This window comes from Lepisma saccharinum, chromosome 20 (genome assembly GCF_977018435.1).
Source record: "Lepisma saccharinum chromosome 20, izLepSacc3.1, whole genome shotgun sequence".
NCBI classification, from domain to species: Eukaryota; Metazoa; Arthropoda; class Insecta; order Zygentoma; family Lepismatidae; genus Lepisma; species Lepisma saccharinum.
The window spans coordinates 43,977,571-44,002,471 of record NC_139248.1 but is presented as its reverse complement, the minus strand read 5'-3'; the positions used below and the strand labels follow the sequence as shown (position 1 = coordinate 44,002,471).

General features: G+C 40.0%; 1 protein-coding gene across 1 annotated transcript in view; it reads left to right on the top strand.

The window, feature by feature from the left end:
* The first annotated feature begins 1,958 nt into the window (after nucleotides 1-1,958).
* net (atonal bHLH transcription factor 8-like protein net) overlaps nucleotides 1,959-24,901 on the top strand; it is a 62,302-nt gene continuing 39,359 nt past the window's right edge. The window contains exon 1 of the mRNA XM_083141442.1: nucleotides 1,959-2,409. The gene's annotated coding sequence lies outside the window, so the exon portion shown is untranslated. The remainder of the gene's footprint in view (nucleotides 2,410-24,901) is intronic.

Sequence of the window (24,901 nt, the reverse complement as noted above, 5' to 3'; positions counted from 1 at the left end):
ATCAACCGGTTTAAATTTTCTCATAATTTTACACTTATAGCACTAGTTATTATATTGTCAAAAAACCGCTTTCTGCACACAGCTCTCAGACACCTTCACTCCCGTCCCTCAACTTATTCGCCTTCTTTGTCCAGACGTAATGTAGGAAGGTTCCAGGTCCCTTATTTGAGTTTCGTCCCTTCCAGCCATATCCCTACCGTAATGGCCTTCATTAGCCCCTCCATTTTTTATTCGTTCATATCCCTTATGTATTTCCATCTAGCCTCTGCTGTTTCTTTGCACTGGAGGAGAATGTGGAATTTCGTCTCGTTCTCCCCACACATTGGACATTCTGCACTCCCGTCCTCTCTGACGCGCTTGAATTGTGCCCACCCCCCTAGCCTGAACCATGCCAAACCCGTCCTGCTACTCGCTCCACACACGTCTACGTATTTTCGCCTTCCCCATTTCCTATCCCCATCCACGATTTGTGCCGTAATTAAAGATGCTTTCCTCGCACATTCTGCCAAAATGTTTTGTTTGCTGATGTCCTCCAATCTGTCTCGTATGGTCCCCATTTCCTGCCCGCCCGCCCTCCCCACGACTCCTTCTTCCCAAATCCACCCCAGCCCTATGGTGTATATTTCCTTCTTTATCATTGTTACCCATTGGCGTTCTTTTGGTCATTGTTCTCCGCTTGTATCGAGAGTTTTTTTTAAAAATTTCCATCCCCCATATTTTCTTGTTCAGCTATCATCGCTCAGATACTTGACGCGCCTCTGATCAAAATTGATGTTCATCGACACATTTAACCCAAATGGGCGGAAAATCGAAGCTCTCATCCTTTCGGTCATTTCCGTGGTTTATCCAAAAATTTCCATTTGAACGGGGTTAGAGACAAAATGACCTTAAATTTCGCTTCTTGAGAAAATTTGGGAGAGAGGTGTTAGAGAGGTTGTGTGTGTGTGTAAATTTCTGGGTTATTTATTTTACCCTCACTTTTCTATCTCTTGAGTTACTGATGATAATAAAAGATGAACTGATTAAGTGATAAACACAACGATACTTCCAGGATTGGAACCAGGAACCTCTGGCTCCCTAGCACGTTCTGGCATTTTGCCTCAAGAACTTGCAGGAAAGTGACGTAAGAGGAGAAATGTACAGGAATAAAAGCTTTCCTTTGCCTTTGTGGATACTTCCACAGCAGAGTGCGAAATCAATGAAGACGGGGGGAGTTAGATCTTAATGTACACAGACACCCACACACCTTCGATCCGCACATACATTAATACATATACATATATATGAATTATTATATGATATACATTTTTATAATGTTATTAGATATAGTCTAAAAGTAAATTACAAAGTATTTTAAAATACATTATTATTAAATACTTGTCTTACATTATTGTTTTACTTCCATTGTGCTTGTGTTGTTATTATGATAAAGAGAGAGCCACTCGCAGTCACGGTACTTTGTTTGTGTTTTCAATATTATCCGTAGTAAAGTATTTGAAGTTAGATGTAATTTCTTGTCTGTTGTTACAACCAAAACACTTCTCCACGGAAATTTTTGGTTGGGTAGATGTTTGAGGCCAACATGATTAGTGGAGAAAATCCCTTTTGTCTAAGATTTCGCACTCTCGTGAAGAGGCAAACGTATTATTTCATTATTGTTTACAAGCAGGGCGTAAATCTCGTGTACCTCCCGTATCGCAGAGAGAAATATCATATCATCTTCTAGAACTTTACATCCACTGGCAACCCTTGCATCTGTTTGTTGCAGCACGGGTGAGCTAGTAAGCGAAGGCATGCCGACAATCTGCCGCCAGTGAGTCGGCCGACAGCCAATTCTCCCCCTACCATTCGACAACACAACCGATTCCTCTCCCCCGATCGCCGACACCCCTCCCCCCCTCCCGACACCAGCCAGAGCAGTTGAGATGGATCCAGCGGAGTTCAGTTGATGGCGAGAAGCCAGCGCGCGTGGAACATGAAAAGTTAGCGATGCTGGGAGCGTGAATCGCAGCGCGCGATAGGTGTGAATGACAAAACGTCGAACCATTATGTGATAATTATCGCAGAGTGAAATTACTTCATGGAAAGCCCAGGCAAACCCTTTTGAAATATTAATTGCAAATTTATATAGAAAGGATCAAGAAAATTATTAAAAAGAAGAGAAAACATTAAAAGTGATGGTGCTAAGCTGTGCGAATATATATCCTTACAATTTTCAATTATCGTGTGATTTTTCCGTGCGGAGAACTTGATTGGTTGACATTGTTGTATTTTATGTTTTCGTTATGTGATTGTGGTGTTTGGTGACGTGCAGTGACGCAAGGAGAAACCCGATTGTTGTCTCAGTGTGAAAACCAACCATGAGTGTAATATTGCTGCATTTTCTGCTGTGAGACCAACCGGCTTCAGGTAAGGCTGTGTGGATTTAATTATTACGTTATTGGATTGTGTATATATTTTATGTAAATCGAGCATGACAATTTCATAATAATCATTACATTTACAGACAATTTTTATTTTCACCCGATTGAAGATTTGTGTTGCTGAGAATTACTATTGCATTTTAGCATAAAAGAAATAAAAACTTAAGTGTAAAACGTCCAATAGTAATTATAAATATCGAAGAAGCTTTTTCCGGCTCAAATGTTAGATCAGTGAAAGACACCGGCTGGCTAAGTGAGTATCTGCAAACTGATTGAAATTTTGTACATTATATAAATCTACTTCCGTTATTTAATGTCAAATTTCTTCCAACTGTGTAAATCGCGACGATGACGATGAAATAGATTAAAAAGAATGACATTCATAGAACCTAGCGTTTGAATATGTGCAATCCGTTTCGGAGAAAATTTTGCCAATTTCTAGTGCATTTGCTTTTAAATTCACTGCAATAGGTGGAGAATAGAAAATTATAATAATAAGAATAAAACAATTCGTGTCCGAGAGGGCGGCGTGGAAAGACATCCCCCAGTCAACGTTGGCGCTGAGTGAGGGAGGGCATTGGCATTTTTGTCATTTGCCGTCGCTTTTCTGCCTTTTTAGGGTAGTCGCGACTATGTTCAATGATGATTGGATGAAATGGGTGGAGGGACACTCGGAAAGCAACAACTATTCCCATGGCAGAACTCGAAACTGAGACCACAGGTGCAGAGATCGGAGTCCACGAAGTTACATGCGATTCCATTGCACCGCACGACTATGCGAATATTAAGGTGACCAGATTAATAAAACAACAAAAAAGGAAATTTTTCATAGTTTTCTAAAGGAAAAATGGTAGGGCAAAATGTACACATTTTAGCCCAATGTAAAAACTGTTTCATCCATAGATACTTATGTTTGAAAAAATAAAAAACATTGCCCTCCGACCAACCAGTTTTCTAGACTTAGAATCCATTCGTTGTTATTTTGCCGACAAATGCATCTTGTTCAAAACATCCTTCTTTACAAATAACATTTTGCAGAAGTTTTCACATGAGTGATATAAGTTCACCTTATTAATGAACATAGCTTTCGAAGAATTTACTGAAAAAGCGTTCTTGTCACTTGTCCACAAACCGTTCATGTACAGAAACACTCGTTTAGTGGGGGCATTAGTTCCAGGTAGAGAAGAACGCCAATATTTTAAGAAACTTATATCGCACATTGTTGACATTGAAATGATTTATACCCAATAATGCCATAGTATAGAAGGTGTATTGTTGTAGTAATTCTATGCTGATACGTTATTTTCACAAAAAAATAACATTTTGTCGTCCCGTTTTACGTTAAAAAAATCGGGACAGATACTCAATAGAAGGGGCTGGCTAATACGGGACGTCTGCAAGGGCGTAAGTAGTCTGGGGTAACTGGAGATAGTCCCCCGAGGTAAAGGGGCCCCGAACGCCGGAAAACTGTAATTGATTTTCCTGATTTATCTTTTTGTTAGATTGGCCGAGGCTCAAGGTTGGTGGTTTCGTACGGATGCACGTCTGCAGTAATTATGCCAAATATTCAAAGTGAATTTTTTGAAAAATTATGAAAAAGATGAAGAAACACTTTGACAAACTCCCAGGACCAAATACGTACGTACCAACCAAGAGCTGGTTCAAATTATCAATATTTTACCCGATGATAAGACACAATCATAGGCGTGCGCACGGGGGGCTGACCCCCCTAATCCTGGACGTTCACAATTTTTTTTCACGAAGAGACAAACAAGGTATTTTTCCATGGGGCATATTACCCCTATAATAGTGTTACCCCCTCAAAAAACACCACTTGAATTTGAAATTATCTCATTCCTGCATCCCCATTACATAATAATTAATGTAAATTACTATGACTGAAATCAAATTATACGTGTGAAATATACACTTTTAGGTTGACATTAGTTTTCGAATTGGGAGGTGTGGCCAACTTTGCCCCCCTTCCAGACGTTCAATGCCCCTGTAACCTAGAATTTTAGCGTAGAGGAATCTTTTCGCTGTTATTAAACGATATTAGCTATACTCTTAAAGAAAATGAAGTATTTTCAAGCCGATGAAAGTTCAAAGCAAACGGAGAAAGGAGAAAACAGGTGCAGTGGCGGAACCATAGGGGGATATTGCCCCCAACCTTGGACTGAAATTAATTCTAGGGGGGGCAAACATTGAAGTAAAACAAAGCCAGACTAGGAGAATCTAAGAGTAGCAGGACAAAAGGTACTCAAGATGAAATTAGTTTTCACGTCTTTCTTTCATTATCTCTTCCAGATGGCCAGAAGCACCTGCAGAGGGGCAATTGTCCCCTCGCCTTCAAATATTATACAAATAAAAATACATTTCCTAAAATGTTCTTGCTCGCTTCGTTCGCAATTTTTCCTTTTCTTACAGACTTGCCAAATTCAGAACAGTAGCTAGGGGGCGGCGGGAGTTGTCCCTGGGCGCCGAACAATCAGAATGGGATAAATTCTAAAAGAGAATGCCATGGCGTCCAATGATTTTTTTGCACCCTATTAAATCTATACTGTTTTCAATTTTGGAAAATTTGGATCGAAAAATGTTCTTGCCCCCGAATGCACTGAATGCATTCATTGTAAATTACCAGAGAGAAGTAAGAACAACTAAGTACTTCAGGCAGTTGATGGATGCTATAACACTTTGGTTTGGAGGAAAAGGAGCGTGCACATTTTAGAGACAATTTATATCATTTTTGCTGTTGGCTTGTTATGGGTAGAATGATTTATTGGACAAAGGGTTTACCACCAAGAGATCTATGTACAAGAAGGATTTAGTGAACTGTGTATGCTATATATGATATAAGGGTGAAGCACATTTCGTGCAATCTTAATCGTTTATCAGCATCAGATTTGCGAGCTGTCTGCACTTGTTGAATTCTCTATCCACATGACGTCATCTCAAAGGGCAAATTCGTATGGGCATGAGGGAGAATTGTCGACCATGCTAACACCAATATTTCCGTACTTTTGGCTATATGAACTTCAGTCTATAAATTGTAAATCGTGCGAATGTGTACGACCCAGATATTCATGGAACATGGCATAATAGACAAGCGTCCAGGCTTTAAAAATCGCATGTGTGTGATAAAAATGTAATTAATTACGAAAACAAGCCATCAATTTTTGTATTTGAGCAACGCATTTCATTCTAAAATGTGCAGTTTGTAGTGATACAAAGTTATGCCATGCCACTTATGCCGTGTTTCTCTGTAGAAATTGTGTCTTACTGCGGACTTTACGAGGAAAACCTACACGCCCAAACCCCTAAAATTTTAACGAAAGCCCTAAAACTTTTTCACAGATACGTACTTGATTAATGGACGTTTTAGAGCTAAAATTAACATTACATTCTCCCCCCTCCTCACATAAAATTTTCATTACACTCTTCCAGATTTCAGATTATTTTATGAACTGAACTCCGGAAACGTTCTAATTAAGCTGCTTTTTAAACTAGGGTTGATCATAAGATCAGGATTTATAATTATCTGATATCTATTTCGAATGCTACGACTAATCCGGATATTCAGATATTAGAGATTTGATGAAGGATTCGTACGAAACCCATACAGTGAAATACGATCATAACGAATAAAATAATATGTGGATAGCCCATAAAACGGATAAACGATAAAACTGTCCGGATATTCATATATCCGGCCATTTCGGATATTCCGAATACTGTATATGAATATCCGGATAATCCGTATATCCGGACAGAAAATTATCCGATATCTATAAAATTTTATCCGGATTTGGTCATCCCTACTTTAAACTGTACGTCTGTGCAGTCGCTCGTGAGAGTTTTTGATTTTGGGGGGGTACGAACTTTGATTTAAAAAAACGTTACGGCTACTTAAAGATAGTTTTTTTACATGTTGTAAAGACATGAATAATTCCTGAACAGATAAAGCTCTGGGTCTGATTTCATTGTTTTGCACACATCTTAAGCGGATTTTATTTCATTATAATGTTTAGCAACAGTACACAATCAGGCAGAGGCGCAACCACGCATTTTTGTCTGGGGGGAAGGCAAGTACCAGGATAAACGTTCCAATAATAATTATAATAATAATAACTACGATAATATTATTATTAGTAGTAGTAGTTGTAGTAGTAGTATCAAAGATGTTATTATCCTCGTAAATCACGCAAATAGGAGGTAGAATTCGGTGCTAAGGCATTTGTGTTGGAACACACGATTTGAAATATTTTTTCAATACGTTCAATTTCACATTAGCTAATAATGAAAAACAAGCACACAAACTGTATTTTTGAAAGACAGAAAATGCATAATTCTTATTGTACGCATGGCTTGTATACATATGGAAACTTATTAATTAACCCTACACTTTACAGCTGGCCAGCAATTAACACAATACCAAAATACGAGTAATTAGTTTGTAACATGTCAGTAAATAATACTGTTGATAAGGTTCACAGTAGCATCTATAATTATGTATTTATTAACAGAGGCCGTCTTTATTGTTCACCATTTATTGTTACTTTTGGTCATAATCAAAAGAATATATCCTTCCTGAGCTCCTGAGCTTATTTCGTCTCCGAGTCTCCCTAGCACATTCGTCATCGAGTGCCACGCAGGAGAAAGTTTTCAAAACAGATGTCGCCACAGGTGCCTCTCGCATTTGTCATATGGTCTCGACAAACTGTCTCCAGCCAGATTGCTATGGTTACATAATCTCAGCAGCACATCTGTACTCTATCAGCAATTAATCTCCGAGCTGTCTGCAGCATTTAGGGGCAGAGATTGTCACTGATAAAAACATTTTCCTGCAATAACTTAATTCAATTACTTTCTCAATGTCGTCACTGCAAAGCAACGACGCATATCCTTTTCACGGGTCACTCTTTACCACGCCATGGTTCCTTATTTTGGAGAACAAAGATGCCAAATTTTGTATACCTGTATGTTTTTTTTTCATAGAAAAAATACATTCACATCATCTCAGAAGATTTATCCGTATCATTTGATTTCAAATACTTCGTTCAAGTTTTTGTAGTGCATACACTGTAAATGTTTGATGGCGTGATGTGTTCAACCGTGGAAAGAAATGCTTCCCCCACAAAACTACTGGTATTAAGGATTTATGCAGAAAGTACTTTTGCTCATGACTGTACGCACATATATTGGGACTTCCCCGATAGTGGTGATGTCACCTTGTAATCTAGGGGTCCCTAGCCGGCCGCCCCGGGCCAGGGTTCGTGTCCCGGCCTGGGCATGAGTGTTGTTTGTGAATGCCCCTTCATCACGTTCATCATATCATCACTCATTCTCATCTTTGCGATTGACCAAAAAAGTGGCAGAAAAGCGATGTAAAATATACCAAATCAAGGGGTCCCGTGTTCAATACCCGGTAGAAGCACCTAGTGTTTCGGATCCTACTTTAAACTATAGGTTCAGTCCCGATTAGCCTGTCTTTGCATAAAGTAGACTTAAAAACAAAAACTGAAAAACATATATTGGGGTCGAAAGTAGGAATTCCATCTTTGGTATATTGGGGTCATTTTAGTCTTCATTCCAATCTGTCTGGCGTGCTTTTCCTGTTCTCTGTAAACATTTAAAAATAAACTATATCCTCTGACCATGGGCGCTACCTGGGTCAAGGGCATTCCAAAACTGGAAGTGTTTCCAGCTGATTTGTAGAGACGGGGTGGGGGATGAGGAGGAAGTTCGCCCTCTGGTTGCAAATTAGCATTTAAGGGATATCTATCTATATTGAATATATTTCTATGCTTCGGAAGAATTTACATGGATTTTATCGATTGGAAATGCTGCAAGTACACTGGTCTGTATGCGACGGACAAAAGCGAAGGGTCGGTAGAAAAAATGCAATGTCGAGGGAGAGATGGGCGTACTGCTTCAATGGCCGGTAGAAGGACACAAAGCAGCTTCAACTGATGGAAGAATTATATATTGTCAAGTGTACTCTAGGCATTCAGTTTATTGTATTTATAGCAATTTCTGCTTAATCACATGGGAATTTACACCTTACATCAAACCTTGAGAAGTAAATTATTTAAAATAAAAATACTTTCCTCAGCTATTGTGGACATTTAATTTAAAAAGTAATAACATTAAACTACGTAGCAGAACAGCTAAGTCACAGGTTCGATTCTCAGCTTGAGCATGAGTGTTCAAAGAGTGTCTCTTCATCAGTTTCATCATATGATCACTCATCCTCATCTATGCGATCGGACAAAAGTGTCCGGAAAGCGACGTAAAATAAACCAATCAACAACAGCTACGTAAGTGGCTTTCTGTCGCGCGAGTCCCATTGCCATCGTTTTCTACTCTTCTAGACGGTAGTCCACAAGTACGTACAACAACACTTTTAGTACTCGTTATGCAATATAAGTATAATTGTCTGCATGCTAAAGATATGTGTGTAAAAATAAGCGGGACGTTATGGTTCGAAAATGCCGGCATCTGCGCCATGCTTCGCCGTCTGCAGTCGCGCGATATCTCGGCCCCGAGCCAAACTGAACGCACTGTAGCACCCCAGTTGGTCAATCATAATTAGCAAACACCGAATTTATGAGGTTAGACTTTGGACTTGTCGCGTCATCGGCGATGACGGCAACCATTCGGATATCCTGTAATCCAATCATTTGGAAGTTAGTCAATGTTGTTGTCGATACAGCTACGGATATTGTTGTCTCAGGTTCTTATCAAAGTCACTATATCAAGAAATTCTCCGCTTTCGCGATTACCCTCGAAACCTTTCTTGTCGGGACAGCGGCGGCGCCAGGATTAATCACCTGGGGGTGCTTAGAGGGTGTGCGGAATGAAATTTAGGGGGTGCGACGTTGAAAATAAAGAAAACATAAAATATGCATGCATGTCTTTGTCCCTAAATCAAATGCTAATTAACATTTAGTAGTAATATGCTAACGAAAGTGAAGAATACTAGCGACTTGCTTCATTTTTGCCTGATTTTAGCACAGCAACGACGTTTGGAAATTTGAAAAGAACAGCTTGTTCAAGGAAGGTAAATGGCATATATGGAGGATTTTTTCCATAGAGAGGCAAGCAAGGCAAGGCATTTTTCCACGGAGAGGAATATCCCCCCCCCCCTAATAGCGTTGTTCACCCTCTCTCTACAAAAAATTTTCAGTTTGAAGTTACCATGTTCCTGCAACGCTCTTATAATAATTAACATAAATGACCGTGACTGAAATGTACACTTTAGATTGACATCCATTGTTTCAAGTCCACTTGATAAGACTAATCGGGACTGGACCTACAGTTTAAAATGGGATCCGAACCAGTATGTGCATCCACCGGGTATCGAATCCGGGATCCCTTGATTACAAGGCACAAGCAGTTAAGGTACGCAATTCAGTTATTAATCAAATGTCAAATACGTTGTATAATTACAACAACTGCTGAGTGTTCAGTTTGGGTGCGTTGGGTAAAGGAAACAAATTGGTACTATGCAACCTAAAGTTTTTCAATTTGAAAAAGAAAATAGCACAATATATACGAAATCATGTAGTCACTTTTATGTAATTATCACTTCTTTTTTTTTCTGCTTCGCTTTTCTGAAAATGTTCCGTTGCTTTCTTACCCCTCTTTTCGGTTTACATAATGCATAGCCTGCCTACCTTTCGTCTGCCCAGATTATGTGGTGTGGGGACAAAACTATAAGTGCACAGCAACGTCTTAGTTAAAATCCCTTAGGTCGCACTGTCCCTAATAACGAATTATAACGTTTCTTCGCGAATTTTCTCTTCTTAACAGTCTTTGAAAAAGTCTGAAATGGTACGGTTACTAGAACAAATAGAACGAATTAACATGGAAACTACCGTCACGATAAAACTCGCATTAAATGATTTTCCAAGAACGAACTGGTGATGCTTGAAAGCAACTGAGATTCTTGTTCCAATGCGACTTGAAGAAAAGAGGAAGAACTAGTAGGCGGACAACAAAACCGTGTATGAACAGTGCAAAGGAAAACATACAACTCACGCTGAGCCTGACTGAGCTATATACATTATTCGAAAAACACAAACAGACACAAACAACAAATCTGAATAAATAAATACAAGGGTCGCTGATCTTACAGTACAGGAATATAAATGCGGAATCTCTTTGAGAGTGGGATCAATGCTTGCCTGTTGTAAATAATAACAGCAGTCTCACTTCAGTAACTACCCCTCACGTCCTACTGGCGCCGCCCCTGTGTCTGGACATGGTATATGTTGGTATGTTTTGTTCAGTGAAAAAGCACGTGGTAGGCAACCCTGCTGGAAGTCAAGTCTAAGCGCTTAGCGAAGCGTGACACCGTGATATGACGATGTTTGGAGCACGCGATGATCGCGGCGACAACACCCATTTCCCACCTCGGCCACGTGGGTCAAAATAGCTTCTTCCTGCCAGGAATTCCTCTCCTTTTTTTGTACAGGATTTACACGAGTTGCGAACAGGAATTCAAACTGCCGCCTCGGTGGCCGAGCGCGTTAGGCCCTGGACACGCCGAATCGCCACCGAAGTTTGAGCGCATGGTGCATGAGTGTTGCCTTGCGGTGTCTCTTTATCAGTGTCATCCAATCATCATTGATCCTCAATGCTGCGATTATCCAAAAGAAGCAGAAATGTAAGAGAGATTTTATGCTACCACTAGACTGTTAACTATATTTGACTGGTAGGGCAGGGTTCGTAGTCTCTGTTGTATCGTAATCAATATATTTTAAAGGGAAAAATTTTCCTCTAAAAAGGACAAAAGAAAAAGAAAATTATTGCCAAAAACAAAGAACTAGCCCTATAGTTTTCTTGCACTCCACTAAAAACACAATTTTAAATGAAAGCTCAATATATAGGATAAAAAGGGATACATTACATTTCGTATCAATGTATCCCTTTTTTATGTATGAATGGCATATATATTGTGCTTTCATTTAAAATAGTATTTTTGGTGGAGTTCAAGAATAAACTATAGTCCTTTTTCATTTCCTTGTTTTGAAGGTATAGTACAGTGAATAATCTTACCATCCGTTTCGATGAAATCTTCCTTGCAACACCTTAGCGCGTTCCTTAGCTTGCTGCCACTTGTACCTGGCTTCGCCATTTCACTGACACTCAATACTGTCGTCTGTCACACGGATAAGTTAAAACAATTCTAATAAACTTCACAATAAAGAAAAACTAAATCTAGCAAATAAGTACACTTTCACTCAACAGGCGCGTCGCTTACAATGCGTATGTTATTGCATAATCCCAGATCACATTGTTTCAACAATCGCTGCAATCGCTACACTCATGGAGGGAAGGTAAGGTAGGAGGCGATTGTTCTTTGCTTCCTTTAAACTGCACCAAATAGACAATTATTGTTGAATGTTTTGTTCAGGTAAAAAAAATAAAACATAGTCGTACAAAACATACGATATCTTGTCAATAAAGGGACCAAGGAGGATTTTTTTTAAAGATGGTAAAAAGGAATGTAGGCTGAGAAACTAGTCAATAAAGGGACCAGAATGGAAAATGTTTTTAAAAAGGGAAAGATGGGAATGTGGGCTGAAAAATGGGAAAAACCGAAGTCAAAACCATGTAATCTTGTTGGTGGAAGATAATTATCAATACTGTTGTTTGTTATTTATTCCATGATTCGTGTTGAAAAATAAAAAAGGACTTCACCTCTCTCTCTCTCTGATTTTTCTACTTTCTCTTTCTTTCTTTCTCGACAGAGAGGACGAGGATAGAGAGAGGGAGAGAAGGAAAGAAAGAGAAAGAGAGAGACTCTTTCCTTCTTTCTTTTCTCTCTCTCTCTCTATCGCTCTCTTCTTCTGAGAGGGGAAGAGAGAGAGAGGAAAGAGAGAGGGAAAGAAAAAGAAGGGGAAAGATCTTCTTTCTTTTCCTCTCATCTCTCTTTCACTTTATCTCTCCTCCCTCTCTCTCTTCTCTCTTTATCTCTCTCTCTCACACACAGAAAGAAAGAAAGATAGAAAAAGAGAGAGGGAGAGAGAAAGAAGCAGAGGAGAGAGAAGGGGAGAGAGAAACTCCCTCTCTCTGTGACAGAGAGAAAGAATATATCTTTCTTCCATTCTATCTCTCTCTCTCTTTCTTCTTTCTTTCTTTCTTCCTTTCTTTTCCCTTTAAAATTCGGTCTCAAGTAACAAACCTACGGCCCTTCCTCCTGGCATTCCAGCAACATCATATTTCTCTGCCTACCTACTTCACCCTTTGATCTGTAGCAATATTTAGTTATTTGTAGTCTATTTAATGCTAAATGCTATATTTTCCTTTTCTTTTAAACCTCTAACAAATATTCGCCGAATTTATATTTGATTGACCACAACGAACTTGTTGCAGGACATGAATGACATGAGCGTTGCAAATGGTGAGGAAAAATAATATATCTTTAGTAGAGTTAGCAGAGGAGCCTTGAATGTGCAGAAGAAAGTAATGTGTGCCAAAATACGATGATTCGTTGACCGATATAATTTTTTGTAAGTAATTTATTTGTATTTTCCAGCAATATAAAAATTTTGCTCTCACCCCGAAGTGAGTCGGTATCGTTCCAAATTTAATTCTATCATTTTTGGGAGGGATCGGAAGAATCTCGGCCAATGTGTGATAACTATAGCCTTTATTACTCTCTCTCTCTCCACCGAGATGCCTTCCCCACCCCGTGGTAAAAATACCTACTATTTAACCCTAACGCCCTAAAGGTAAAGCTTTATTTGTAATCTGCGCACTTGATGTAAATACTGCAGCAGCATCGGTACAAGAAATATTTTACGTAATGGATAGGAACTTTCAAGAAGTTTTGGGAATAGTTTTCGTGACAGCCGCTTTTCGCAAATAGAGGTGTGGTCGAACAGCTGACAGTCGAGGACTAGGTTCGTGCAGCAGGTGCTACACGCAGGAGGACAGAAGGGGCAACCCTCATCTCCAAAATGAAAAAAAAGGGGCACATTTTTTTCCCTCGGTGTGTGAAAAGAATCTGGTGGCAGGGACCGCTGCATTCACAATGTCTCACTGCAGCAGTGTTGCCAATGGATGCAATAAATTCTCATTGTTATTTCATAAACAGTGGCGGCGATTAGAGTGGGGAGTGAGGGGGTCAGTTGCCCCCCACACTTTTCGCCATATTTGTCTCCGCACTATGCTAAACCTTACCTACAAAGGCAACTGTCTTTACCCTCCCAGTTTTGGCTCCTCCCCCCCGGTTTTGGAACCCAATCGCCGCCACTGTAATCATAGATTTATGTTTCATGTCGAAAGATTCATTATAAAAAGGATCAAATGGTTGAACGCCATCTTCGTTTTCATGCATCTTGATAGGTATAGCCGGATTTTTTGAAATACTTTAAAACATCAAAAATTACTGAAATAATATCCTAAACAAAGGACTACATAAATATTGTGTTCAAATACGTTATTACAATCAAATATAGTTAAAATGCACTATTTGTATAATTACACAATGCCTTCATGAAGTGAAAATATTATTATGTATGTATGAAACAATCTAAATTCACTACAACATAAAAAAAGAATGACAAATAAAGAAATGAGAATTATGATAGAGAATGAAATTGGTATGATTAAAATTTTCCACTTTGATACGTGTCCGTGTATAGTTTTAGTTTTGTGTGTTAGTTGAATGTAATTTAATAACGGTGCTCACTAAGTATTTTTAAGTTATAGCTGTTTATTCATTAATAGTTTGATATTGAACACACCCATATTTGTAACTAAATAAACATAATGAACGTCGCACCAGTTTCAGATCGGAAATGAAAAGAACATTTTTATTTCATTAACGTAGATAATTCTTGGTTTTTAATCTGCAACATGTTTTGCTTATTGCTGATAGACAATAATACGATATATACTGTATATAGTAAATGTTTATTAATTTTTATAATGCTTGTATTGTGATTACCGTATATTGGACACCAGTTCTTCATACTAAGGAAAAAATATATCCGATTATTTTCACACTTCTGAAAAATTTGGTTGTTGGCCCCACGTATATTGCATGCCCCATGCCTAGGGCCGGCCCTGTTGATAACCTAGCAACCTACTATCCGTGACAAAAATATTGAGCCCTCGGTTTACGGGCTTGTAAAATTGTACTCCATAGGAGGAAAAAGTCAAATATACGTCACTGGAAAGCTTCAAGTATCTACTTTTTAATAAGCGTTTTCTGAAAATTAATCTTAACTTTGTTTTCTTACTATAATGAAAAATTCAAGTATGTAGGCACGCCATCGTCACAACTTTCACTCTTGCCCAACCCTTGCAGCCCCACCCCATCAGAGACAGAAGGACAAGGGGGCCAGTTACCCTGCAGATGATTTTTGCAATGGTGTCTGCTTTCCATCTGGCGTGAGGCTGTTACAATGCTTCCACATTGCTTCAACAAGTTTCCCCAATGCATGGAGCACGTGCGCGTGTTACGGCGAGTCCATATGGCACGAAAACAATGGAGCCGGGAGCAGTCTGCCGACAATGGGAGCTGGCGGGAGGCTGGTAGAGCTTGGTATTGTCACATGTTATTGTTAGCTTTCGAACCTTTTTTTTTAGAGCATGTGAGGGTTTCCGACAGGTGACTAGAGCTTTTAGTACCGGTTGTGTTGAACGCTGGAAGAAAACTATTTTGAATTTGCATGTTTCGGGTTATCGAACCCGGAGTATCACGAGAATGGGAAAGGTACGTCGTTCCTTTGGTATTTTGTATTTTTTTTATTTAGCGTCGCTCTTCTGACTCTTTTTGGACAATCGGCCAGGGCGCTCGCAGAGCGGGGCCAGGGGTTACGTATGTCCCCTGAGATATCTGGAACGACTTCATATTAATTAATTGTGAAATTATGGCGTGAAAATATGGCCGTACGAGGGATGCTGTGAGAAACTGCAGATTAAGTACCTATGCAACTTATCTTAGTGGTGGGGATGCTTTATGAGAATTTTCTTAACTGGAGGAACATTTCCCCCACTTTGAGCACTGCTGCCTCCCTCCTGAGGAAAAAAAACTGCGAGCGGTCTTGCAAATGAAGAGACTCACCACAAGAGGAGACAGTGGCACGGACCGGGACATCAACATTTTTGAGGGGGATTTCTCTTAAAATAATGTAAAATTTAACTTCTAGAAACCGTTTACACCTTGGCACCATACTGCAATATGTCCGAATAATATATTTCCGTAGTAATTTATTTACTTTAGCTAGTCCCATACGACCATTAGATAAAGAAAAGGAAGATTTTAAGGGGGCATATCAAGTAGTGTTCAGTAAGTCTAAAAAAATGACTCTGTAATAGACACTGTGTTGAAATTAAATACTTTATGGGGATTATGACATGATGTGCATGGCTGATCCTGCTCACAAACAACACTCATGCGCACGCCAGGAGTCGAACCTGGGAACTTCAATGGGGAGACCTCTTAACGTGCTTGGCCACCGAATCGGCTCGTTTCTTTCGAACTTACCAGCATTATTATCTACATTAAGTTGCATCATATGAGGAGAGTGAAATGGCCCGATCAGTCCTCTTCCGTGGCCGTGTGGTCTAAGGCGCTGTGCTTTGGGCTCCGACTGCGGGACGACATGGGTTCGAGTCCACCTGGGTTCTCGGCCTGTGTATAGGACCGGTGGCAACCCACCATCGCGAGGAAATTGGGACGAGTGAGTGGCGTAACCCAGTCTCGGAAATCTCCTATAACGGCTGGGGGTTCGACGTGTTGACCCCACGTCACCCCATTACCGGTTGAAGATCTCCACACGTCTAGGTAGGATTAGGAGGGAGACCGGCAGTCGGGAGATCTGCCTAGGCCCTTTGAGGGCTGTCGAGTCACGGGTTAAAATGGCCCGATCGCTACTCTAGCCCCTCTTGTTGTAGTCTATTTTATTCTTCTTGCACTTCTTGTAAACAATCTGCAAATTGCAAGAATCATAAAGCTTGGAACTACGGCATGGAATAGTAAACAGTAAACCCAAGGCAGGATTCCAGAGATGAAATCTAGGCTATTCGGGAAAATACAATTTGGTAAAAAATTGCAAAAAAAAATATTTTATGTTTATTCTCTCAATAGCAAACATTATAGACATGATATTTCATGTTGGATCATCACTATTTAGTCTTTACACATGCTCCATATCAATTATGATATGCTCTTTAATTGATTCATTGAGATTTAAGAAAAAAGAAACAGAAAATCTCAGTTTGTGACATATGTACTTCTCCCCTAAAACTCTTGAAATTTTGTACAGACACAGTAATTTATCAAGAATTTCCAACTCGTAAGAGGAATGTAATAGGTTATAACGTAATGTTGATTTTTCACCCAGTGAAAGTTCTGCACTTCTGGTTTTCTTGTGCAGAGTGTGTTTCTTCAGTTGGGGTTAACACAGTGGTCAACGCTGTAGTCTTGTAGTCAAGAGGCCATGGATTCGCATTCGAATCACAGTGGTTCACATACCATTTAGAAAAATCAACGAGCCTCTCTACATTTAGCGAAGCATTGATTCTATTCGTAGAGTGTGTCCTGTATAAGTCTGAGCATCCAGGACAAACATCTCTTCCCCGTTCAATTATGTGCATGTGTGGCAGCCCTCGTTTAAATTTTTGCTGTGATCCGGATGTCAGTCCACAGGAGGTGGCAGATCAACAGAAAGGTACGTACCAGCGCGAAAGAAATCGCCCTCCTCCAATTTGGGTGGTTCGTATTTAGTAACCAGCGCGAGGAAGGCAGTTTGGCACCTCTCGGACCCACCGCATTGCTGGCAGCTTGTCCTTGAACCTCCTCTGACCCAGATGGCGCCTACCTGATGGACGGGCAGGGAGGATGCCAGCGGTGGCGCCGCTCCTTCGCTGTCTGCAGACGCCTGATAGGCCCATGCTGCGTTGTCAAATTAGGAGATAACGAACAGAGCGGGGGGGGGGGGAGAAAGCTCGCATTCTACAGTTCAGAAAAGCAGATGAAAACCTAAGTAAGGATTAAGATAAATGTTAGTGCATTATCTTCGACCTTGGCACCAGGTGGCATTTTGTCTTCGGATTTATGCTTCATTCAGGTGAGCCATTTTCGTGTTTCTTCCGTGTACTGTTCTGTTTTTACTTGGCCTACTTCAATTATTGCACAAAATATTATTATCTCAGTGCTTTTTTTTCTGGGAAGAAAACTTCCGCTACTCTTCAACTTTGTTATTGTTTTTCATAACTTATCAAAATATTGTGGTATGATAATCAGAAATAATCATCTATAAAAATATGATGTTACTACGTATCGCCAGAAAACAAAACACTATTATGCAGGGTTGTTAAAGGTCCAGGAGCCCATAAATTCTAATCCGTTCTATTGGGTTTCTCTGCAGGACCGGAACATTTTTTCTCGCACAATTTGAATTCGGTCCAAGTTGCGTATTGTTTCATTTCAATACGGAACTTGGACCCTATTTAAACTGATCCGTAAAAAATGCTTCCTGGACTATATTTAAATTCATCCGGAAAAAAGGTTCTTGGATCGTATTTAAATTGAAGCGGAAAAAGGTTCCTGGACCGAATTGAAATACTTTACAGATAAAAAGGTTCTGTACCGTCCAGAACCCATTTACGCTTGCTGCTTTTCTCTCCTGGACTGGAATTGAATTTATTTAAAATCCCTGGATCTTTAACAATCCTGGTATTATGTAGGCCTACCGGTTTTTTCCTTATTTATCGTGTTAGCGAATTATCAAATAAGTCCATGGCGCGTATTGTCTATGATATTATGTATTTTTATTATAAAAATACAGTAGTGACGAAGTTGGTGCTCAAATAGTTGGTTTGAGATTTAAATACACTGTATGCACATGTATGCTAATCGAGACTGGACCTACAGTTTAAAAGGTGTCGCGAACCACTATATGTCTTCATCGGGTATCGAACCCGGGCCCTTTGGATTACAAAGTGACGACGTTACTACTACGCCATGGGGCGTCCCCTTGTGGGAGGGGACTTTGTGGCGGAGTGGTTATCACAACGCGTTACGATGCCAGGGTTCCCGGGTTCGAATCCCCGACTAGGCATGGGTCTTTGTGAGTGTTCCTTCATCAATTTCATCTTATCATCACTCATCCTCATCTTCGAGATTAGCGAAAAATGGTAGGAATGCGAAGTAAAATAAACGCAATTAATCTAATTTATCTTTGTCATTCGATTTCTTCAGTTTTAAATCGAGGTATAGTGTTGATGGTTTTCGCTTTGGTTCGATGTTCGAAATAGTTTGCTATTTGTGGCGTCCCTTTGCTACCGCGATTGCAGTTGTTTCAAGTACGAGGATCGGCTGGAAAGTTTGTGGCCTGAGGGAGCAGGAGATGTGGTAGCGATCTGAAATTATGTGCGTTCTACATAGTCCCCTTCTACTTGAATGCACTTTTCCCAATGTTGCTCCAGTTTCTCTAACCCACTGAAAAAAAAAGTCTCGTCCTGGGTGTGTAACCAGTCATTAAGAGCATCCATAACATCATCGTGCGTGCGGAAATGCTTGCCCTTCAGGTGTGTCTTCATGGCAGGGGTCGAAATGATGGCACCATGTTTCATCCTGAGTCATAATCCTGTTCAGAAAGTCTTCACGGTCTGCACACATGCGTTGCAAATGTGCAGCTTAGAGCTTCACTCGTGTGCGTTTTTGGTCAAATGTCAAGTCTCGTGGAACCCAATGCGCAGCCACCTTGCGCATTTCCAAATGATCACACTTAATGACATGCACGCGCTCCTTCGAAATGCCTAGACGTGTTGCAATGTAGTTTGTTGCGTCAGTCGGCGATCCGCCATGATCATGTCATGCACTGTCGTGATGTCGTCCACGTTTCAATTCATTAACCCACCACTTCACTGTTGCGTAGGATGGGGCATTGTCCTCTAAGGTGTTTTGCATGTCCTCATGAATCTGTTTGGCCATCCAACTCTTCAGGGTGAGATAACGAATCACTACACGATCGGCGATGCGCTGCTCAGTCTCAGATGGCTCCATCCTGGCTCACAAATCCACCTGCTGAGAAGGAACGGCTCAACATTAGAACATGTAACCTCGTAGGGTATCCATATAAGGACTGCTCTCTAACATACAAAAAATTCATGAACCAAAAATGCTTCCTTCTGGGTCAGGCCAGAAACTTTCCGGCCAACCCTCGTATGTTTTTTTGCATAACTGCGAATGAGCTCTGCTGAGATCCCAAGCTCTGATAGCCCTGGATTGTCCACTCTTCCCATAATAGAACAATATTGGCAATAGCCAATATATCACATAAACCAGCGGTTCTCAAACTATTTTCTCAGTGTACCCTTTAGTCGTAACTAAACGTCTAATGTACCGGTTGATTAGTGGGTTTTGGCTCCCTGCTTGGTGGGGCGTTTTGTATATGATGTACGCCTCTATCTGCAATAGAGCAAAATTATATTCGTGCTCTATGTGGAAAGATGGTAAACAAATAAGAAATAGAATCAGTCTTTATGATTAGTTACAAAAATAAAAATGTGAAACACATGTATGCTAAGAAGTATACAACAAACAATGAAGTCTGCTCTACACACCTGCAGCAAAAATGTTGTCGTGTGGGTATTCTCGGCATTTCTCTTCCGAGCTGATCGCGGACCCTCTTCAGGTCGTTCATGTACCCCTGAGGGTACGCGTACCACAGTTTGAGAACTACCGACATAAGCCGATCCTCCCTTTGTGTTCATGCACGTATCGCATATCGTGAAAGGCGAAATTATTAACATAAACTCCTACAGATTTCGTTTTCTATCTCTTCTCCTGAGGTGTTACGTAATGATTTCAGAGAAACCTCCTTAGTGCCCATGTGCCAATAATCCCTTACAGTACAAATCTATTGACAAGACAACAGAACTGAGATAATTGACACTTGCAGTTAGCAACACTGAGTGCTCTGTATTTCCTGGTCACGTGCAGCTTGTGGTCTTAATCGCACGTGATTCGGAACGGTTTCTACTAGCTTTGTTTTTGTTTTTTTCATTTTTGTTGACATGCTTCAGATGTTGCCGCTTAAGCTTCACAAAACAAGACAAATCCTCTCCCTTCTGTTGCAGGACATGTCTTTTCAAAGGCCATCACCTATTGCTCCGAATTCGAAGTATTTTTCTTCTGCTCATTTTAGGTGCTACAAAGCAAAAGTTAGTTTCTTTGTGTCCGCTTTATGCTCAGATAGGTTAATCGAGACTGGACCTACAGTTTAAAATGGTATCCGAACCCTGAGCACCTTGGTTACACCAGTACGCCATCGACGAAGCTGGTAGGTGGAGGGGGAATGCCTCTGTAAAGTGAAGAACGAACGAACATCATGATACAGGACAATGCTTGAAATATAGCTTATACATAGGCTATACAGGGGTAGACAAAAATAAAATTAATTTAGGCGGTAGCCCCTTTTTCTCAGGTGCCAGTGTTTTCTTTTAAAATATTTAGTTTATTAAGTAATACAATGTGTGATTAAAAGTAATTAATTGTTGTGCCGGAGTGGCCTTTCTAAAGAAGGATCAGCAGGTAACAGCATGAATGTAACTATGTAATACATGTAAACCATGAGGTTTCGCAGCATATTTTAAATTTCATGTTTATTATTCTGATTTAATTATACACGTGTAAAAAAGAACTACTCGTTATTAGAAAAAAGTCATGGAATTTTACATAAGTGAACTCGAAATATTCCCGAAAAAATGGACTGAATTTGAATACTTAGGAAGATTTTCAGGTGCCATGGCGACCGGGCGCCCTGTATTTTCCTACCTTATGTGTGTGTGAGAATATTTATGTGGGAGTGTATTTACGTATGTACACGTACTTATTGTGTTTGCAATTCGCTTTTCATTTGCTTCAGATCACGATTATGAGGATGATTAGATGAATATGAAATACCACTCACAAAATACACCTAGGCCGGGATTCGAACCCAGAACTTCGTGTGCGAGATCGTGGGCCGCCCGCAAACACGCTGGCATGGCGAGAAATGTCCCACCAGTTTTTGTTATTAAGGTAGAGAGAAATACTGAGAAATGGGTACTTCGTTAAATATCATGTAAGCGAATTCCAGATGCCTGTTAATGCATGAGAGAGTATGGTTTCTCTCTGTGGCATATCACTGTTCCTTACACATATTGTTGACTTGTAGGTAAAATATTAGAAGGTGTACTTGAAACGAAACATTACGGAGACAGGATGTTCTCGTCGGTTTGGAATGCAGACCTTACAAATTCCATTACTTACCTCGTCCGTGGAAAGGTACCAGCCTGACAGACGGATATGAATCGACAGGTATTGGAATTTGTGATACAAAGATAGGCGCTGTATTTATCATTATTTAAACTTTTGTAACTGTACTACTTTCTGCTTAGGTCTAAATGCGATATGTTATTTTTTTATGGAGAAATTGTAAATGTCTTTTTTGATTAAAAATTGCAATTTTCTATTTTCATTTTCTATTTAATCTTTCGATTAAAGGAAGCGACGTGTAAAACTTTTATATTTTCCAAAGTAAGATGCTCTGAAAGAAAGTTTCAATCTCCAGTTTTACTTCAAACTAAAATCCGTTACAGTCGTTATAATAAGTTCTCAAGATACCAAAGTATGCTGCCTTCAAATCGAGTGAACGTGTAATTGATATTGATCCAGTATGGCAAAGCTGTGTACTTGAATTCGAGGTGGAAAAAATATTTTCCTTAATATTGACTATTCAGTCCGTTACAAGTAAACCTGTCCCCTTGGCGATAAGCAGGCGGAATTGTCCCATTATTATTGCCTGTGACTGTACACCTTTGGAAAATTCTGGCCAATGAGCGTGCTACTTATTTATAGCAAGTTTAGTACGATCTTATAGGTCGTATAGAATGCTATTGTCAACAGATTTCTCCGGAAGAGGATTTTCGTGATGATTTAAACTTTTGCTAACACAGTATCGTATCTTTGCGAGTTTGCGAGAGTTGTCGGTGGTTTTGTCGTAATACCCAATTATATTTAATTCCTACTCTCTTCTTTTGTCGTATATGCCACCTTCATGTTAGACCTGTTTTCATTTTCATTTTTGTCTGTAAACATTCTGTACAGTCACCGGCAATAATAATAGGACACCTGGGTACTGAAATACTGTCTTCCATGCATTGCATTATGTGTGTTGCCTAATTTGACGCCGATACAAGAATTTCCTATTAAAAAGTTGCTATCGAAGTCGGCCCATCGCCGTAGAGTTAGGCAACACACATAACGCTTTACAGGGAAGCCAGTGCCCCATTATTATTGCCTGTGACTGTACATCATGCTCAATGTCTTGTTTAGCTCGTCCGTGACAACACGTGTTGACTGCATGTATTACATTACTTCGTGTCAAATATATTATCACATCATGTCAATTAACTACAACGCGAAATAAGAAAAAAGTAATTAAGCATTCTTTAGAACGAAGGACATTTTTATTGTTTGCATTAACAAAGTAATTCCAAATATTCAAGGGTAAGACAAACTCACCCCTGAAGTGGCGAATCCAAGCGATGGGGCGGACGCCCCAGCCTCCCAATTCTTGATTTTTTTCATTAATTTTACACAGGATATTGCAGTTGAAAGAATAACGGCACTGATAGCTTGAAACAGAGCGATTGGGATTCATCAAATCTTCATGCAGTTAGCCGCCAAAGGCCCCGAGTTCGAATCAAGGCCTACGCATGGGTGTTATTTGTAAGTGTTCTTTCATCCTGATCTTCGCGATTAGCCGAAAGCGGCAGAAAACCGAAGTAAAATGAACCAAATCAATCAATCATGCAGAGAGTGAAGTTTCTGACTTCTTCAGAAATAATGCATATGAAACTAAAATAAAAACACAAAACGATATATTATTATTCTTCCAACCATATGAAAAGAACGCTAGTTTACATGGAGCTTATGTATATTTTTTATAATATTGGATTGGATTGGAATGTACAGTATGTTCGTGTACCCATACTTGCATATATCATGTTGCACCTGTGTTGAAAATGACCTGTATCTTTAAATTTTCAATTTTACAGTCGCTTTATACTCAAAGGTTGTGAACTTGCTCAAGCTGTTGATTACAAACCCTTGTCTTTAGGTGTGTAATACAGTGGCGTGTCCAAGGGGTGTTGGTGGGAATTATAACCCCCCTTTTGGCCTAGTATTCCTAAAAGAAAAAACATCAAACGCAGGAAAAGATGGAAAATGAGGGATGACTACTAAAAAATGTATACCTAAGCCCCTTCTTTCGAAAATCATGGACACGCCACTGGGTTATGTGTTGCTGGATTTGTTCGCTCGTAAATAGATAAATAAATGGGCCATATATATATCTAATGAATGAATGAATTGAGAATCAATTTAAATTTTTTTTGGGTGCTTCAGCACTGAGACTATTTTGCACCCGTTACATTATACGGGGTCCAGCCACTTACTATAACTAAAATAACATTACTGTAATGGCGGAGGACTAAAATATTCTTACTTTTGTTAAAATCTGGGGCTGTAAAAGGACAAAACACAGGACAACACGCACATAGCCCTACAGATGATTACGTGGAAGAGTCACTCCTTACACCCCTCTTCAATAGTAGGGGTTACGGGGATTTCTCGGACACCCTGTAGAAATCAAACATACCTACTGGTCCCCTCCGAAACTTATATTCTGTATACGTCCTTTCACACCTGTGTGAGGTGAACATTTGTGTACAAATGTAATTCGTTAATTCTCACGAGTATGTAACAGTTTCGTTGTCCCATACCTATCAGACTCGTCTGTGACTCTACCGCAAAATGCTATTGCCGTGGAAATTTTGCTGCACTTCGATCCCCTCCCCTTCCCCCGGTTGTTGGATGCAGCGAATATTCCTTCCGAAGGAGCCCAGCTGATGTCCTCCGCAGCAACCCCTTGGCGGCCGTCGTCACGTGCAGCCCTGCGTGGGGACGTCTGCTGCAGCTGTGGTTTGTAAGGGCTGCAACGACAGACAGGGGGAGGAACCGTGGAAAACCGCCCCATCAGATTCATCAACGAGGCAGATGAGAAAGGCGAGAGGTTGAGAGAAATCTCGGCAGGAAAGAGGAAAGCAAGGTGGAGGGCGGAATCGCATTAGCTGTTGAATGAAATTAATCGAGTTCACCCTGAATCCGATTTGGCACACACATACACACACTAGGGAAAAATGTAGTAAGAACTCGTTTATAATATCTGCAAAAACTCTCAAAATTCCCAAAATGTACTTTTGTAACCTTATACTTTTTTTTACAAGACTTACATTTCAGCAAAATCAGTGTGGTAGAGGTGTTGTGGAGGAGAAATAATTTCAATCCGAAGAAAATAATAAAAAAAAATCGTGGAAAGAGAAGATGGACGCCTGCTCCTTTTCCTTATTTTAACATTTTAATGCAGAAATGATATCATATTGTCCAAGTTTAATAATTATTATTT